At 27.8% G+C, this 13374-nt stretch overlaps 2 pseudogenes; one reads left to right on the top strand and one right to left on the bottom strand.

The window, feature by feature from the left end:
• Positions 1 to 284: 284 nt before the first annotated feature.
• On the top strand, positions 285 to 2762 carry LOC149878187 (uncharacterized; annotated as a pseudogene).
• A 1592-nt stretch (positions 2763 to 4354) lies between these two features.
• LOC149878186 (uncharacterized) lies at positions 4355 to 8457 on the bottom strand (annotated as a pseudogene).
• Positions 8458 to 13374: the final 4917 nt, after the last annotated feature.

Raw genomic sequence — 13374 nt, 5'->3', positions numbered from 1 at the left:
AAAGAACATAGCAATAATAAATTAGTAAAAATCATTTATCAAACTTGTTTCATTTTACACTGTGTTTCATCAATTAAGACATCAGAAATTTTCATCAATTAAGACATCAGAAAATTTCATCAATTAAGACATCAGAAAATTTCATCAATTAAGACTCATCAGAATAGATATTTTGTAAGTTTTATAATTTTCAAAAGAATATTAAATTTTCTGAATAATTATAAAATTTAAATAAAATTATAAAATTTTATACTGCTTAAACACCTTCATTTAACATATATATGCATTTGATATTTATATATACATCATACACTTGATAAAAAAATTTTCATCAAATAAAAGTATAGTTTGTATTGTATATACTAAAGAACTAGCTGTTAAATAAGCATCATAGTTATTTAAGCACAATTAGGTTAAGTACAATAGTTTCTCTTGTTCTCTTTCTGATGTTAATCTTGTTTAACTAAAGTTTAATTTTGCCTGCTTGCCTCTTTTATTTTAGATGCCTAGAATTGGTTGCTACAAGAAATGGCAATCAGGGGAAGTAAGTATTCCAAGAACAACACGTTGGAGGATGTCAAAAGTTAACTGTGCTCAACAACAGAATGAGAGCACCTCTGATGACAATGATTCTATTGACGATGAATTTATGGATCAATTATCTGACTTAGATGAACCAAAAAATGAAACAATCAATGATGAGTTTGATGAAAATGAAAGTTCAGAGAGTCCACCTCTGTATCCTGGCTCAAAGATAAATGTCTCTAATGCATGTTTATGCATAATGACTTTTGTTTTGCGCTTTAATTTGTCCTACGAAGCCTTAGAGGCGTTGTTAACTCTCTTAACTATTTTATTGCCACACAGTGTTTTGCCTACATCTAAATATTTGTTTTTGAAGTTTTTTAAGAAGGAAAAAGAGTTATATGAAAAAGTTTTTTTTTGTGATGTTTGTGAAGTTGCTTTAAGTCTTAATAAGCAGTGTACAAAATGTTTGAAATATTTTACATCATCCTATCTTCATAAGAAATGCAATTTTTTTCATATTTTAAACATAAACAAACAGCTTAAAAATACTTGCGATAACAATTGGACACATTTAGCAGATCTTGAAGAAAATGGGCAAGCAACAATTAGACTTGTTGTTAATACTGATGGAGTTCCCATTTTCAAATCATCAAAGTGGTCCTTGTGGCCTTTGCTAGCATCAATTCATAGTTTTCCATATTCATTGCAAATTACTAATATTTTGTTTTTTGGTCTCTGGTCGGGTTTTAAAAAACCAAATATACAATTATTTTTATCTCCTTTTGTTGATATTTTTACTAACCTATCCACTAATGGTATACTCTTATCTAATAATGTTCGTGTTTTTTTTCATGTATCTATTTTTTCATGTGATACAATTGCAAGAGCTCTGGTTTTTTGTCGCAGGCAATTTAATGGTTATAATGGTTGCCATTGGTGTTCTTCTAGATGGGAAAGAGTTCCAAAAGGCAGGGGGTCTTGTATGACTTATCCATTTTCTGATGTTAATATGAATTGTAGAAGCAATACAGATTTTTTTTGTGTTAATGTGGTTGAAGGGTTTTCAGATATTTCACCATTAGTAAGATTGCCTAATTTCGATTGTGTAAATGGAACAATTGTTGATAATTTGCACTGTATAGAGCTTGGTGTTATGAAAGCTATGTTTTCTTTCTGGTTTGATAGTTGTTATTCTGGTTCTATTTTTTCTATTCGTAGATACTGTACTGTTATAAATAATCGGTTATCTGTAATTAGTGTGCCAAGCAATATAAGGCGGACTCCACGATCATTAAGTTGCATAAAGCATTGGAAAGGTGTTGAGTTTTTTAATTTTTTAGTTTTTTATGGTCCTGTTATTTTATGTGATATTTTGCTTCCGCAGTTTTTTGATCATTTTATTCTTTTATCTAATGTTGTTTTTATGTTAAATAATAAGGTATTATCTGAAAGTGTTGTTAATGAAGCCACATTATTAATCAATAGATTTGTTTACGAATTTCCTGGTTTGTATGGTAGAGAGAATATGTCTTATAATGTGCACCAATTACTTCATCTTCCCTCATGTGCTCGTCTATGGGGGCCTTTATTATCTTATTCTTGTCATCAGTTTGAAAATTTTAATGGCATTATTTTATCTCTTTTAAATGGTACTCAAGATATATCTACTCAAGTAATAGATCGATTTTCATATTTAACTACATGTAACATTCAAGCTTCTCATTCTAATATTACAGATGAAGATTGCATTGACTTTTTGGATGACATGTTATTTTCTTATAATTTTAATTTTAAAGGAGTTATTATTGGCTCAATTGAAGTCTTAGATAAAGGCTGTAATTATAATATTCCTTATTGTGAAACTGTTTTTTGAGCATTATTTAGGTAAGCATATTTTTGAAATTCAAAAATATTACAAAGTTTCTATTGCCAAAAACATTTACCATATTCGTCATAAGAATGTTCGTCATTGTGACTCACTTGTTAAACTTACTTGTGGATCATTTTGTAGTATTGAATATTTCTTTATTTTTGAGATGAATGTTTTTGCTTGTGTTAGATTTTTAAAAACAAGTCCGAAAGCAGCTAAGCATATTTTTATGTATACTTATGCAGAATGTCTATCTATAATTTTTGCAGAGCAAATTATACAAAAAGCTTTTTTGGTTGAAGATTGTGTTGTTAGTATTCCTGATTTATGCCCTTTTTAACTCTTCTATAATTATTCTTTGCATAATATTATTATTTGTATTATTGCTTTTTATCTTTGCATGATGATTTGTTTGTAACATTGTAATTTTTTTTTGTGAGCTGTTTACATAATTTTTTTTTGGTGAACTGTTCTTTTTTTGGTAAACTGCAATTTATTTTGTTAAATATAATTTTTTTTGGTGAACTGTAATTTTTTTTTGGTGAATTGTTATTTTTTTTAGGTGAACTGTTGCATTTTATATTTGTGATAAAAAATTACATGTAACCTTCAACAGTTTATGTTGGCTTGTCAATTTTGTAAAAACTTCTGGTTTAAAAATACTGTTTTTCTTTAGAATTGTTTTTTTATTTTATAAAGTTAATACTTACATTTTCTATAACTACTGGGTTACTGTTTTTTTTTTTTAGGGTTACCTAGGTCATTTTATTCACTTTCCTACACAGCAACAATTAGAGTGTTGTTATTTTTTATTTTTTTATTTTAATCTTGTAATTGTTATTATTGTTTTAGTATATTTTTTTAGTATTAATTATTTTGATTACCGTATAATCTCTAATAGTAAGGCCAGGTTTATGTTTCAGAGTCACCAATCAAATTTTTTTGTTTTAAAGTAATTATCGATTTTTAAATATACATATGTTTTTGTTTTTATAATTTATCCTTGGTTTTTAAAGTTAATTATGTTTATACCTGTTATACTATTTTATGTTTGCTTACTATTTTACTGTTTATTTTATATATGTTTTTATATAATTATTATATATGTCCTTTATATATTGTATCATTTTTTTTTAGCTCCGAAGTCCCAAACGGAAAAGAATGCGTCAAGCACAATTTAAAAGACATACTTACGAACGTACTCACGAACTTACCATTTTCTTTTCTTTTTTTTGTTTTGATTACTTGTCTGTGGAGAACGAACACACCGCTAAACTCATGATTTTTTCGCCTCAAAATATACTAAAATATACTAATAAATAAAATTTAAAAAAGTTTAGATAAATTATCAGGAAAAATAAACAAATTACATTTATTCGAAAACAAAAAATGTACGTACAGCCTTTTGGTTCTTGACTAATAAGATACACATTTTTTTTATTCAATTTTTTTCAAAGTTTTTCAAACAAGCTCGTGTAAGCTTATGCAAAATGATTATGCTTTATTAAATTTTTTTGTAGATCATGTTTTATGATTTAAATCTCTATCAAAACAAAAAAATAAAAATATAACTGATTTTCTGTTTTGTTTGTTTAAATGGTTAAAATAGAAAAAAATTTGATTTATGAAAATTTGTATTCATACTTAAGGTAGTTTATTATTTATACATTGTATTTTTATTCTAAATATCGATATTTTTAAATAAATGTTATATTAAACTTTTTTTTTTTCCTATGCTTAATTTGTCTTATTTCGCGCTTCATGGTTTTAAATATTTAAAATGTTTATGAGCGTTTTAAAAAAAATATATCTTAAAAAATAAAATTCCAGCGAATTCGCTAAACTTCCATTTTTTATATATAAACATGAAAGTTAACTTTCATAGCTAATTAGCTATGAATTCATAGCAAATTAGCTATAAAGCTTTTCTAGTGAACTTCCAGTGATCTTTAAAGATCACTGGAAGTTCACTGGGAGTTCACTGGGTTTTGGAACAAGATCACTGGAAGTTCGCTGGAAAAGATCACTGGAAGTTCGCTGGGTTTTGGAACAATTTTTCACTGGAAGTTCACTGGGCTTTTTTGTAAGGGCAATATAACTTTTAGACCATATAATACAGTTTATAACAAAATATTATTCAAAAGATTTGAAAAATAGTTAGAATAACATCTCAAAAATATTTCAATATATTATCCGTTGAAAAAATAATATTCTTTAACTTATTTTTAAAAACAGAAAAAGAGATAGATGAATTTAAATTAGGCTGGACAACTTTATTCCAGAGATAAGGTGCTCGATAATCTATACAAAACTGTTTAACTTTGTTTGACAAAAGGATTCTTTTAAATAGTTTTTATTTCGCAAACTATATTTATTCTTTACTTTAAAGGTAAATAGATCTTTAAAAACATTTAATAAATGGTTGTTCACACAACAAAACGTGAAAAACATAAAGTATTATACAAGTTTAGTTCATAAACGTTTAATACATTCATATCTTTGAATAAAGATTTTGTGTTTGAAAAACGATTTAAAAAATGTATTACTCGCATTGCATGTTTCTGATGGCGGCAAAGACTTTGCAACTTACTTTTACCTGTACTTCCCCAGGCAATATTTGCATAGCTTATATAGCTATGAATAAATGAGTAGTATAGTTGTTTTAAATTATTTTTATTTAAATAATTTCTGGCCTTATAGAGGATTCCAATACTTCTTGCAACTTTAGTTGATATATAATTAATATGAGTTTTTTATGTCATATTTTCGTCAAGATAAATACCTAGGAACTTTAAAGCGGAATCTTTTTTAATTTCTACTTCATCAATATAAAGTTTAGGTAAATTATTAGGTAAAAAACGTTTTTTGTTGGGGAGTGGAAAAGGATCCACTTTGTTTTGTCAATGTTTAAGGTTAGTCTATTGCATTTAAACCAAGTAGAAATTTGTATAAGTTCTTTATTCATATTTAAAAAAAGTTTGCTAATATCTTTGTTAGATAAAAATAAATTAGTATCATCTGCAAACATAATGCTCATTAGGTTCGAGGCCTTATTTAGATCGTTAATGTATACTAAAAAGAGAAGTGGACCAAGGATAGAACCCTGTGGAACACCACATTTTATTTCAATAAATGTTCTATTTTGAAGATCAATAGGAAGCAATTCTTCTCCGTGGTAGACAAATTGCTTTCTATTAGACAAGTAGCTTTTATACCATTTAATCAATTTACCAGTTATTCCGTAGAATTCAAGTTTTTTAAGTAAGATATCATGATTGACTGTATCAAAAGCTTTTGATAAATCGACAAAAACGCCAAGTGTATATTGTGATCTAGCAAAAGAATTTGAGACTTCGCGTGTAAACTGAATAATGGCTTGTTCGGTTGAACTATTTTTTTTAAAGCCAAATTGATTTTTATATAGTAAATTATTTGAAATCAGGTAGTTATCTGTTTTTTCGAAGATGATTTTTTCTAAAATTTTCGAAAACGTAGGAAGGATAGAAATAGGACGATAATTATTGATGTTTGATTTTTCTCCACCTTTATGAATAGGAATAACTTTGGCAATTTTTAATAGATCAGGGAAAACCCCTTGTTGTAAAGATATTTTAAAAACTTTAAATAGAATACCGCTCAAACTTTCATAGCAATCTATAATTATGTTCCCGTTTATTCCATCCGCACCGAGTGCTTTGTTTCTTTTTAGGGATTTGAAAGCTCTTTCAAACTCTTCAATTGTTAAATCTAGGGATAAGTCATGGGGAGAAAGTAAATTATTTGGAGTTGTCAAAAAATCATTAAAGGAAATATTTGTAGGAGGAATCCTATCAGCCAAACTGCTTCCAATATCCGTAAAGTATTTATTAAATTCTTTTGCTATTTCATTTGGATCATAAACACAAACATTGTTTATTTTAATCATTTTCGGAAGGAAATTTAAACAAGTTTTCTGTTTCCCCGTTATTTCTTTCAATATTTTCCATATTTGTTTTGAGTCATTTTTATATTTGGTAATTAGATTAGAGTAACAATTTTTTTTCATGATTTTACGAATTTTTTCAAATAGAGTTTTGTAGTTTTTATATATGCGTAAGTTAGCGTGGGATTCTGTTTTTAAATATTTTATATACAATTTTTGTTTAATTTTTGAAGATTTTTTAAGACCCTTGGTAATCCAAGGACTATTTAAGGTTTTTGGTTTTAGGATTATTTCGGAGACGGGAAAATTTGCATCATACACCGAGAAAAATGTATTAAAAAACTTATTATAGATTATATTTATGTCTTCATTAAAATTTATATCCTTCCAGTTTAACAATGATAATTGATATTTAAACGTTTCTAAACTTTTTTTGCTGAAAATACGTTTTCTTATAGTTTGACTTTTATTAGAGTTAGGAGTTGAAATGGCGTTGATTGTTAGAAAAATGGGAAAATGGTCTGATATATCTGATTTTATAATGCCTTTTTGCATGTCATTGTCATATACATCTGTTGTTAAAATATTGTCTATTAGGGTGGCTGAGTTTTTTGTTATTCGAGTAGGCTGGTTGATAAGCGGTATTGCTCCTGATACAAATATTTCATCATAAAATCTTTTAATTTTTCTGTTTTCGCAATAAAGTAAGCAATCCATATTTAAATCGCCAATTACAAAGTTTTTTTTCTTTTCTTTGTTACCTTTATGAAAAATATTGTGCTTTAAGTAAAAGCTTAAGTTTTCTGACGCACCATCAGGTGGCCTATAACAACAACTTAGAAGAATGCTTTTGCTTTTTAACTTTTCGCTTTTATTGTTTAAAATTTCAATTGTAACGATTTCTTTATCGTCATCAGAAACGCACAAATCATTCCTAATGTTATTTGCAACGCTTAGTTTTACGTAAATCAGAATTCCTCCACCGCGTTTATTCAATTTTCTTTCTAATAAAATTGCTTCAAAACCAGGAAGAAGGAAATTAGAGTTATTATTAAGCTCATTTTGTGAACACCAAGTTTCCGTTAAACAAATAATATCAAAATAGTTTTTAGTTTCTTCTATAAAATGCCGAAGATTTTCAAAATTTTTGTTTATACTTCTTATATTTATGTGGACAATTCTGATTTTTTTGTTTTCATCGCCATTTTTAGAAAGAAATTCTTTTAACTCACTAGCATAATGATAAAAACAATATATTTTTAAGTCATTAAAATAATTACTATCTGGATCTGTGTTTTCATCAAATCCAATGTGTTTGTTTCTAAAGTTGAAAATAAGTGATTCATAGTCATTCATTTTATATTTTTGTTGTTACCATTTTTTGTGTACTAAATAAGTAAGATTTAAAAGAATTTCTTATACTTCTGAGGCGCGCGTTACAAGTTTGGTATATATAACTTTAGCAAACTTACCCTCAGCTCGAAGTTCTTTTGCTTTCGTAAATAGAAGTCGTCTTTTTTCAATTGTGTAATTGCTATAGTCTTCGTTTAGATATATTTTTTCGTTCCATAGTTTTCTTTTTTTTATATTCATTTAAAACGATTTCTCTGTCTTTATAGTTAAGAAACTTCACCACGATAGTTCTTCTTCTTTTTCCAGATTCGTTCTTCTTTCCAGTTCTGTGTGCTATTTCAATTGCAATGTTGTTTTTAATTCCAAGTTTCTCCTTTATAAACTCTTTGATCTTCAACTCGCTATCTTTCCACGTTTCTTCTTCTCTTTCGTCAAAGCCATCAAAACGAAGATTGTTGCGCCTACTCCTATCTTCTAATTCTGCTAATTTATCTTGAATAAGTTTGGTGCACATTAGATTCTTGTTGTCTTTGTTATAACTATTGAGTTTTACATTTAAGTCATTTGATTCCTTAACAACTTGTTCATAATATTCATTCTGAAAATTCATTGCTTTAGTAACTTCAGCGATTTCTCTCTTCAGTAAAGCATTTTCGTTTTTTAATTTTTCAATTTCGTTGTAGAATTTTTTTTCTAATTTATCAAATCTATCTTCAAAGATTTTTAGTAGAGTACTTTCATGACATTCCAAAAGTTCTTTTACAGTTGTTAAAGATTTTGCCATTTTCGAATTATTTCAAAATATAAAAAACTTAATAAAGCAGCAATAATAAAACACGTCTTATCTCGTTGAAAGCGTGCGCAAAAAAAAGTTGCAATAAGACTGCATTATGGATTCACTGGAACGGATTTTACAGTTTAATCAACCATTCCTCTTATTACACATTTTTGTATTCCATCATTTCAATAGTTATTGCTTTTGAGGTGGACGTGTTTTTATGATCAAAAATTTACATTTAGACTTTCTAGATGTTAAATACTTTCTAGATGTTACATACTTTCTAGATATTAAATACTTTCTAGATGTTAGATACTTTCTAGATGATAGAACTAAATGTTAGATACTTTCCTTATACCACTAATTGACTACTGCCGCAAGTAAACCTAGCTGAAAATTACTTTGAAAAGCATTAGTCACAAAAGGCTTTTGCAACGAATCTTCTAAAGAATCTGGGGCATAAACCTTTTAGCTTTTAAAAGAGATACAAAAAGTAAATGCTAATGCTTCAACATTAATGACGATCGGTTTACCATACCTTTCTCTGAGGTGTAAATTCAAGCTGAAGTATTTTAAAGGTCTTTTTTTTCAAAATTGTATGAACTGTTCCTTTTAAATGCTAAATGCAGGCAGATATCTTTTAAACGAGGAATTCATTTGGTATGAAGAGAGAGTTAGAAATTAATATGGAAACAATTTTTTACTGTTAAATAAACAAATTATATTTCATTTAATTCCGTAAAGAAATATGTTTTAAGATCATCCTGCTTTTCGTTTTGCTTACCAATTTTATTAATAGTATATGTAGATATTAGGAGATAAACGCATAATCCAGAGATCTCAAGCTCACTAATTTATAATCAATTTTATCAAATGAAGCTTCAATAAGATCTCAGTAACAAGTATTTTATTTGTAACATAAACTTGTTTTCGCTACCTGGTTGGATTGCTAGTCATCTATCAAATACTTTTAAGGATCCGTAACTTTAGCAAAGAGTTTAATTGAGTTTTAGTTTTTACCATTCCGCATATTACAGTTACTTTCGTCCCATTATCTCCCTCACGTGCTTAAGCTTTTGAGATGAAAGTGTTTTTATCAGCAAAAATGCATTCTTAATTAGTTGACTTTCTTACTCCAACAATTGATTGTTCTTTCAAAGTTTCATTAGATCATAACTTTATCTCAGAGAGAAATTTGAAAATTCAGCTGTCGTAAATTGAACGAAGCTGAGCTGCTGATTAAAAAACATAAATCACTGGAGGATTTTGTCATGAATGTTGTTGAACAAGTTCATCTTCCATAAAATCTGAAGCGTAAACTTCATTATTTTCTTAAAAGATATGAAAAAAAACCAACTATTTTGTTTTTTTATTGTTAGCAAATGGTTTACCGTTCTGTTTTCGGCGTTTTTAAATTTCGTTTCAAATAATTTAAAGAAGAACAAAATTTTTAAAAACATTTGGTGAAGCATCAACAAATATTAAATTTTTTTTAGGAACTGAAAAAAAAAAAGAATGGCTTCATATTGAAATAAAATATATAATGGCTTCATATTGAAATAAAATATATAACAATTGAGAATGGCATTGAACGCTTTATCCTATTTTGACTTTCAAGTTTTGCTTTTTTAAGCACAATAACTTGGAAATACTGATGTAAAACCCATGAAACTCTTTACACATGTTCAAGACACGTAAATTAAGGTATTCTCATTCGGATCTAAAAATCATTCGAGCCCTTCAATTAAAATCATAACTTATATATATAAAATTTTAAAAGACTTCTTTCAATGACTGAAAAACTCGAAAAATAAAGAGTTTGGAGCAGAACTTTAACATCAGAGTATATGACTCCCTTAAATATAGAAAATTTATTGTATTTTGAAAAGATTAACACTAATGTTTAACAATACATCATTTTTTAAATATCACTATGTTTCGGAGAAATAAATTTTAAATATTAAAAAAAAGAAACATAAATTTGAATAAAATTAAAAAAAGTTAAAAAGCTGAAACCAAACCATGCCAGCATATTAAGCAGTACATTATTCGAGATCAGCTTCCTCATCATTAAAGTTTATTATTTGGTAGCGCAACGTCTGTCGTGAAGTTTTTGCAGTTAGCGCAGACTTAGTTGTGCATTTTCTAATTCAACATTTGTCGCAGTGAATCAAGTTGATATGAGCGAAATATACATTTTAAATTCCCAAACTTCTCAAAGCAAATGAATCCATCAGTATATTCATTCAGTCCCAGAGAAGACTTGGAGAGTTTTAAAACAGATCTGAACGTTTCAAATACGAGACAACAGTCACAAATTATAATTAAGTTCTGAGGTAAAACTAATTCTTGTTCTTTTGTTTGGACAATTTGGTATAAGATTTATGAAAAAACGTCAAAGATCAATTCATAACTTTCTGTGTCATTAAATGAAACAATCAAAAGTTCATTATAAAACTGAAGTCATCAACAATAAAACGCACCAGAAGATTTAAATCCTTGAACAATAAAAACAGCAAGTTTACATGTAATGCACTCACATTATTTAAACTGGCTATAGGTTTTACAATTTTCGTGCTTTGTCTTAACAATAAATGCCTTGATAGTTTCTTTTTTTTTTTCTTCTTGCAGGGGACGTGGCAGTTTTAGGCATACCTTTTTTGTTTGTTTAAAAGATTTGAAACATTCGAGTCTTTTAAACAGAAAAAAGCGTCTTCCCTATCTGTTAGTTTTTTTTTAACATTAAATTGAAAAAGTGATAAAACCCAAAATAAAAACTCATTTTAGCTTATAATTCACCAATTAATGAGCGAAGTAATTATCATTTACTTTTCCTATGGAAGTTTTTCAACATGAGCAAACTTATCTTGATTCTCTATGTCCATTTGGAGACACATGTAATCAATTAATGAATTCTTTATTCACTATTTGAAATCAACATTTCATAGCATTATTTAAAACTATATTGCCAATCAAACGAGCTAAAAACTAATTTTCATACTTTTTGTAGACTTTCAAAATATAATTTGTGGTATTCCCCCTTAGAAACGGTTTTTTTTTAATGTTAAATATAGTCAGCAACAGTTTTCAGAAAAGTAATTCTTTTTGATAAGGAGAAAGTTAGAGTGGAATAAGGATTTAATTTGTAACGTTTTAGGATAATAAAGATATTACATTTATCTTCTCATGACGAAGTTAATGTGTTATTAAAGGTAGAAATCTAGAGAGAGTTTATTCTTGAAATGCCTTTCCAAAGCTTTGAAATTGCTGTTAGACCCCAGATAATGCTACTCGGCATTAAAACTTGCATTTGAGCAATTTTACACTCTGTGGAGTTGTGCAACAATACTCAAATTTAGCGCCCCATTTCTGAGACTGTGGTGTTTGCTTGCGAAACAGCGTTTTTCGTTTTTTAAGTTCCTTTTTCTTTTTTGCTTTAAAACTATTTTACTTTATATGTGACATGCACAGTTAAAGGAACTTGAATAATATGTTAAGATAAATGTACGATACTATACTTTTTAAATGGAGGATCCTAGACATATCCCAATTACTTTACTTAATAAGTTCATTAAGCCTTCTGGAATTAAAAACAAATTTATAGAAATTTTTTCTTCATCAAATTTTAAGTATAAACATAAAAATTTACATAGAAAACTTTAAGGGTTTTAAACTTGGATGTTTACTTTTTTTATTACTCCACTCAGACTAACTAAACACAGTTTAATGACTTCTCGCTATAAACAGCAGATATATGGAATACTTCTAGTCTTAAGTTATAACTGTATAATATCACTCAGATAAAATGAAAACTCCTCAGTTAAACAGAATGCTTCACTTCAAATTTGGATTTGTTTCCGCATCAAGACAGAACCTGTGTTATCAAAGTTACAAATGAACTGATTAATCCAAAGCTTATATAAACGAGCAATACTTCTTACAAAAGATATTTGACCACTAAAATTGACTGTTACAGATCAATTTATTTTGAGCAGCAAAAATACATGCAAACACTCCTACAATTTGTTCATTTGCAAACTAGAAAAGAGACCTAAGAGTTGTGCGCATTTAATAGTGAACGGAGGATGAAGATTGACTAGCATGATCTAGTTTGAAGATTGAAATTAAATTGACGTAACAATCTTTGCTGTTAAAATGGTATATGCGTTAACTTACACTACATCTAGCTAGTCATGCAAAAGGCTTTCTGCTCGAAAAATTGATAAAAAATCTTGCTCAAATTATGTCAAAGTACATATCAAAGCAATTCACTTGGGTTTGTGTACCCTTCATTGCTTCAAGATACAAGATGGATTTTAAACTCTGCAACTAAAGAAAAATTAATCAAAACATATTTTTTAGGCAATTTAAACTTAGTATGATTAGATTGAAGAGTTGAATGCTTCAAATTTCTCAGCTAAGTATCATCTAAGACTAAAAAACTATGAAAAAAACTTGGTGAACATCCTAATGAGAATACGAATTTTTTAGAGGGTACGAATTTTATATATATATATATATATATATATATATATATATATATGGAGACAAAATTTGTTTCAGTAAAAAGAATCTAAAGTTACTTTTGTACCGTTTCTGAGCCAAAAAACTCGTATGCGGACTTGCGCCATCTTGTTGAAAGGTCCAATTATCACTGTGAAATAACCTGCTACCATTATATTAACTGGTACCCGACAAAATAGGATTAGGGAATACTCGTATTCCCTAATCCTATTTCCTCACTTTAAGTCATTTTCGAAACTTAAAATCAATTTTTCATTTTTACAGCCAACTTTTCAAACAAACCTTTAAAAAATTAAAAACTGTTTATACTTTTCATGCCTAAAAAAAAATTTCAATTTTTTTAAATATTAATATCTAGTAATACGAAGAAATAGATTATAATAACAACTAACCAATTAA

Source organism: Hydra viridissima, unplaced genomic scaffold, assembly GCF_058129835.1.
Source record: "Hydra viridissima isolate aposymbiotic clone 2 unplaced genomic scaffold, HvirCarnegie_v1 scaffold_15, whole genome shotgun sequence".
NCBI lineage: Eukaryota > Metazoa > Cnidaria > Hydrozoa > Anthoathecata > Hydridae > Hydra > Hydra viridissima.
Note: the sequence above shows the minus strand (reverse complement) of the source record. Positions and strands in the feature narration are given on the sequence as shown.